The following is a 7,244-nucleotide window of genomic DNA, read 5'->3' as shown; positions in this document are numbered from 1 at the left end:
GCTGAGGAAAGGACAGGGTTTCCTTCTCCTGTGTGGCCTCAGCTAGGGCATCTCCGGATATGAGCTAGGCTTGTCTCTCACCTGCATTGCAGCCCAGGTCCAATGTAGGCTCTAACTGGCTCCATTTGGCACTCCTAAGTCCCAAGTCCAGCACAGGAACTAGCAAACCAACAGATTACCGTATTTACTCTCATTACATTACCCTCCCTTTTTCCCCTCCTGTCCAACACTGTACTGGAGGAGCAGGATACTCTCCACTCTTCCCAAGAAATTATGGACACACTGTGTGTCTGAAGATCTCTGTGGACCAGCATTTGGAAGCAAAGTTCCTTTCTTTTGGTCAGTCCTGGTTCTTGAACTCAGACTGAGTACTGTCCCTGGGCTTTTGTGCTGAAGGCTAGCAGTCTACCACTTGAGTCACAGCTTCAGTTCCAGCTGTTTTGTGGTTAATTGGAGATAGGAGTCTCCTGGAGTTTTCTACGCATGCTGCCTCAGATCTCAGCCTCCTGGGTTACTATGATTGCAGTAAGCCTCTGTTACCTGGCTACAAAGTTCCCTGAAGACTTCTTCCTGGGTCTAGGCCATCTTCCTGCCTGGTGTTATTTCAGGGAATATCACTGGGATGTTGATGTGAGAGGAAGGGAAACAGAGGCAGGACAGTCGGGGATGGGGTTCAGACAAATGAGTTGCCTGCTCTCCAGTGTCAAGACATAAGCTGACCAGGAACAGAGCGATTGGACCTACGGGAACTTCTGAAGTTCTTTCCTCTTGCACATCCTGCCAGGGCTGGCAAGCATTGCCTTAAACCCTAATGCCCAGGAGGTTGCCTTGGGCAGGAAGGATCTAGAAGAAGCGAATGCTGACGTTGCTTCTCAGTGAGAGCCTGTCTCATGTGCTCTGGGTAGAAGACAGCTTGGGCGATGCCCTAGGTGGACGTCCCTCAGAGAAGAAGCTCCAAATCCATGGCTACAGCACAATGGCGGGGAGAGGCTGAAAGGGGTTAAGAATCCACCCAGGATTTTCATTTCCAAGATGGATAGGAGCCAGGCAGTTTTGTACCAAGGCAAGATTGGCACGATCCCAGCTCTGGGGTAATGGAATAAACACATAGCTTGCATCATCTCTCCCATCTCTCCTGGCTTACGGTGTCATTTCTGGTCTTTTCAGGGTATTTTATTCAAGATAAAAACTGTCTCACAAATGGGCTGGGAATATGGCTTAGTGATTCAGTTCTTTCCTAGCATTCATGATGCCCTGGCTTTGATTTCTTAGTACCTCATAAACAGAACCATGTAGAAGTGGCACTGTGGCTTAGGTGGCTAGCCAAGAGCAAAAGAAGGTGAAGGACAGTTCTCCCGGAACTGAGTTCAAGCTTCAAGAGTGGCAAAAAATTTCTCATCTACTTAGCTGCCTGTGTTGGCTTCTAACCACAATCCTAAGAATCACCCTCCTGAGTACCTGGAATCACATGCATCCAGCCATGTGACAATTATCTACAATTGAATACCAATAAGCTAGAAGTGGAACTGTGACTCACATGGTAGAATGTCATTCTTTAGAGAATCTTAGGATCAACATCAACGAAACAAAACAGAACAAAATAAAACCTCAAAAAATAGTAACAACAACCAATCGTATATGTTGGGAGTTTGGCTTAATGGTAGAGCGCTTGCCCAGCATGCATGAAGACTCGGGTTTAATTCGTCAGTACCATATCCACAAAAAAAGCTGGAAGTGGTGCTGTGGATCAAGTGGTCGAACTCTAACGTTAAGAAAGCCCAAGGATAGTGCTCAGGCCTTGAGTTGTAGCCCTAGGACTGGGGGAAAAATAGCCATAAAAAAAAAACAAAATCTGAGGGGAAGAAGATGGCACCAAAACAATAGGGACCCAGTCCAGCTCTCTCCCACAAAGAAAGTGAATCAGGAAATCCCTCGAGCCAACTATCTTGAGAAATCCACAAAAAACAAATTCAAGAAGCAATGGAGAAGTACACAAACCGGAAAACAAGCCCACATAAAGTTTATATTCAACGTTCTCAAAGAAACTGAAACTCCAGGACTCCCCATCCCAACCCCTTGCTGCAGCGCCATGCCTAGAAAGCCGGGGTGGTGGGACCAGCCTGAGAAGCTCCGAACTCAAGAAACTCCACCAAGTGGCAGAATCCAGATATAGGAACCCACACATACCTGGCAGCACGGGCAGCAGAGAGAGCAGTGAAGACCAGAGGGGAAGTGAAAGTACCCCCCAACACCATGGAGCAGCTCACATCTAACCCGGTCCGTAAGTAGTCCAGCGAGTTCCCCCAAACCCATGGGGAAAGCAGAGCTGGAGGCGAGCTACAGAACTTAACCCAGATTCCTTCATCCCGCCCAAGAAAGACTGGCAAGTGCAGGAGGGCAAGGAATTTAGAATCCTATCCCTTCCCCAACAGTCCCTTCCGTAGGCAATTGACTGGAGACTGACAGGCAGGCGGGCGCTAAGACCCAGCACCCAACCAAAGGGGGTAGAGGTGTCCCTACTTCCACCTGCCCAACAGCTTCCTCTCCCAGGCCACTGAAACTGGAGACTCAGGGGCACTGAGACCCTGCCTTCCAACAGTGGGTGGGGATTTCTGCCTGCCAGCCCCTGACTGAGCCAAAACTAAGTGAAACATCCTTGGGCTGGGAGGCTCTGGCAATCCAGCACCAGGGGGTGCCCCACAGAGTTACAGAAAGACTCACAACTAAAATCAGCCCAGTGCTCCACAGAAATTGCAGGGAACTAAAGGGCAGACCAGCAGGGGCCAAGCTCCTACTCCCAGAGCCAGCAAGGCACGGCTCCAACCTGGAAGCCCACATTTGGCTGGGCCTCGCCCCTGGGAACAGAGCCACAAACTAGCTGCTGGGCTAGGTGAGAGCCCAACTCCACCCTACAGCCAAAGCCCCGAAACTGCGGGCCCACAGCAGGGCCACTGGTTGGGATGAGAGCTAGCTGTCAGTGGCACACAGCCCTGGGAACGGGCTGACACACCTGTAAAAGCTGCATACTCCAATCCAGTCAGCAATGGAACTAATTTGGCTGAGAATCCCATGTATACACAGATTCCCAGAACCACCAGCCCCAAACCAAATAAAGACTGCCACCTACCCACCACAGAGCAAGCCTACAGCTACAATCTCAGCCCCAATGCGGAGCAAATCACAACGACAAATCATGAAATATATAAACAACCAAAGTCCCACACAAATGCCAAAAGGAAACAAGAGTAAAAGGACAAGACAAAAGTCACCATCCAAGTAAATAAAACCTGAGGAAACACAAAACATGACTCTGTGCAAGGAGATGACTGTGCACATGACTAACCAGATCAAAGAAGAATTCCAAAAACAATTCCAGGAACATATGCAAGAAATCAACAAGGAGCTCCTCGATTTCAAAAGAGAAATAGAAAAAAAAATTACTTCCCTAGAAGAAAATATTAATACCCTCAGAGTAGACATGATCAGCTCAGTGTCACAATGCAAACAAAAATGGAAGCATTAAGCAACAGATTGACTGAGATGGAGAATAGGACATCTGGAAGAGAAGATAAAACACAAGAGCTGGAACAGAGAATCATTAGTCTGGAGAAATCAGTGAGAATTCACCAAAGAGAACTCCAGCACCTGTCAAATGCAGCCAAGAAATCCAATCTTCATATAATAGGAATCGAAGAAAGGGAGGAGTCTCAAAATAAGGGAATGAAACTAGCAGACACAGCCAAGAAATCCAATATTCATGTAATAGGAATCAAAGAAAGGGAGCAGTTTCAAAATAAGGGAATGCAGCCCTTATTCAACAAGATAGCAGAGAACTTCCCCAACCTCAAAAGGGAAAACACTCACATTATTGAAGGCTTCAGAACTCCAAGCAGGCAAGATTCTAGAAGGAACTCGTCTAGACACATCATAGTAAAAACATTAGACCCGAATACTATGGAGCTGATCTTAAATGCCACAAAAACAAAGAAAGAGCTACACTACAATGGAAAAGAATAGAATAACTGCAGACCCCTCTACGTAAACCCTAAATGCAAGAAAATCTTGGAAAAATATCATTCATGCTCTAAAGACAAACAACTACCAAGACAGACTGACATATCCAGCGAAACTAGCATTTATATTTGAGGGAGAAACAAGAATATTTCATTCCAAAGAGAAGCTATTTGAATACATGCACACTAAACCAGCATTACAAAAAATATTAAATAATCAAGAGCAAATTGCAGAACAGCAAGAATTCCCATCAAGAAGCTATCACCTATAAATCAGTAAACACAAAGGGAGAAAAAGGAGACAGAAAGAAACTCAGAATTAAAAATAAATAATGTCGAAGTACACTAACCACTTCTCCATAATTTCCCTAAATTTGAAAATGGACTGAACAATCACATGAAAAGACACAGAGCAGCAGACTGGATTAAGAAACAAGACCGATCAATATGTTTCCTCCATGAGACCCACCTCACTGATAAAGACAGAAACACACTCCAAGTGAAAGGATGGAAAACAATTTTCCACTCCAATGCACCATGCAAAAAGCAGGAGTAGCAATCTTAATCTCTGACAAAATTAACTTCTCAGTAAAATCAGTAGATAAAAATAAAGATGGCCAATACATATTAGTAAAGGGTACAACTTAAAACCAAAATATTATAGTTATAAACATTACTCCCCCAACAAGGGAGGACCTAAATTTGTCAAGCAAACTGTCTTAGAATTACAGAACAACCCAGACTCAATCACAGTAATACTGGGAGACTTCAAAATGCCACTCTCACCAAATGACAGGTCAACTCAACAAAAGATAAGCAAAGACACCACCGACTTACATGACACCATAGTCCAGCTGGGCTTAACAAATATACACAGAGTTTTCCACCTGAAGATGAAATTTTATACGTTTTTCTCAGCAACACATGGAACATGCTCCAAAATAGATCATATAATAATTTGTACAGAAAACTTAAGCAGATACAAGAGGACTGGTATAATCCCATGTATTGTATCTCATCACAATGGAATCAGACTAGTTAAGAATAACACAGTAAAAGGTGAAAAAAAAACATTCAAACACTTGGAAGCCGAATAACACACTTCTGAATAAATCTTGGGTTACAGAACAAATCAAAGAAAAATTGGCAGCTTTCTTGAATGTAATAACAATCAAAATACATCACAAAGGAACTTATGGGACACAGCAAAGGCAGTACTAAAGGGCAAATTTATCGCAACTAAGAGCCCATATTAAAAAGACAGAAAAAGAGCATGTAAATAATCTACAGAAGAAATTGAAGCTCCTAGACGAGCAAGAAAAAGTTAATTCTAAAACAACTAGAAGGACAGATATAACAAAAATAAAATTGGAAATATCAGAGATTGAAATAAGATCCACCATATATAAAATAATAAATCACAAAGATGGTTCTTTGAAAGAGTCAACAAAATTGACTGACCCCTGGCAAGACTAATCAAAAAAAAGGAGAGGGGACTAAAACAAACAAGATTAGAGACCCTACGGGAACAATCATGACTGATATCCAAGAAATTCAGTCTATTATGAATAAGTACGACCCGGCCTATATTCAAACAAACAGGAAAATCTAGTAGAAATGGATTATTTCTAGAGAGGTAAGCAAATTGAACAAACCAACTTTATACAATGAAATAGTGGAAGCAATCAGGGAAATAACAACCAAAAGGAGCCCAGGTCTAGACGGTTTCATGGCGGAATTCTATAAGACTTTTAAAGATGAAGTAATACCTATACTATTGAAACTCTTCTGAGAAATAGAAGCAGAAGAGACAATGCTAAACTCATTTTATGAAGCTAATATTATACTCATCCCCAAACCACGGAAAGACCCAACAAAAAAGATAACTACAGACCTATCTCTCTAATGAACACAGATGCAAAACTTCTCAATAAAATACTAGCCAACAGAATCCAGAAACAAATTAAAAAAATTATACACTACGATCAAGTAGGCTTCATCCCACAGATGCAAGTCTGGTTTAACATTCACAAATCAATCAATGTAATACATCATATCAATAGAGCTGAGGATAAGAATCATATAATAATTTCTCTGGATGCAGAGAAAGCATTGACAAAATACAACATTGATTTGTGTTGAAAGAACTAGAAAAAAACAGGATAAGAGGTACATTCCTTAAAATAATTTAAGCCATATGTGACAAACCTATAACCAGTATTATACTAAATGGAGAAAGACTACAACCATTTACCTTAATATCAGGAACTAGACAGGGATGCCCACTCTCTCCACTTCTCTTCAATATATTGCTGGAACCCTTGGCCAGAGCAATAAGGCAAGAGAAGGACATCAAAGGGATCCATATAGAGAAAGAAGAAATTAAACTATCCCTATTCACAGATGACATGATCCTCTACTTGAGTGACCCAATAAGCTCCACTCCCAAAATCCTAGAACTAATAAACCACTTTAGCAAAGTGGCAGGATACAAAATAACCCCGCAAAAGTCAGTAGCCTTCTTATATACCAACATACACAAACAGAAGGCAAATCCAGAAAATGATCCCATTTGCAATAGCCCCTAAAAGAATAAAATACTTAGGAATTAACTTAACCAAAGATGTAAAGGAAATATGTAATGGAAACTATAAAAGCCTAACAAAAGAAATTAAAGAGGACACCAGGAAATGGAAAGACATTCCATGCTCATTGGTAGGGAGAACCAACATAGTGCCAAAATTGGTATACAAATTCAATGCAATCCCCATCAAAATCCCAAAGACATTCTTCACTGAAACAGAAGATGTAATCCAAAGGATCATATGGAACAAGAAAAGACCTAGAATTGCCAAAACAATTCTAGGCAAAAAGAGCAATGTAGGTGGTGTAACAATAGCAGACTTCAAACTCTAAGATAAAGGTATAATAACAAAAACTGCTTGTTACTGGCACAAAAACAGACCAGAAGATCAACGGAACAGAAGAGAAGGATCCAGAATTAGAACCATATACCTATGATCAACTTGTATTTGACAAAGGAGCCAAAGATATACAGTGGAACAAACACAGACTATTCAATTATTGGTGCTGGCAAAACTGGGCAGCTACATGCAGAAAACTAAAAATTGACCCTAGCCTTTCACCATGTACAGGCATTAACTCAAAATGGATCAAAGACATCAATATCAGACCAGAAATCTTGAAACTGCAACAATATAGAGTTGGAGA

Source organism: Megascapheus bottae, chromosome 1, assembly GCF_031878675.1.
Source record: "Megascapheus bottae isolate mThoBot1 chromosome 1, mThoBot2.hap1, whole genome shotgun sequence".
NCBI lineage: Eukaryota > Metazoa > Chordata > Mammalia > Rodentia > Geomyidae > Megascapheus > Megascapheus bottae.
The sequence above is the reverse complement of the archived record's forward strand: the minus strand, read 5'-3'. Positions refer to the sequence as shown.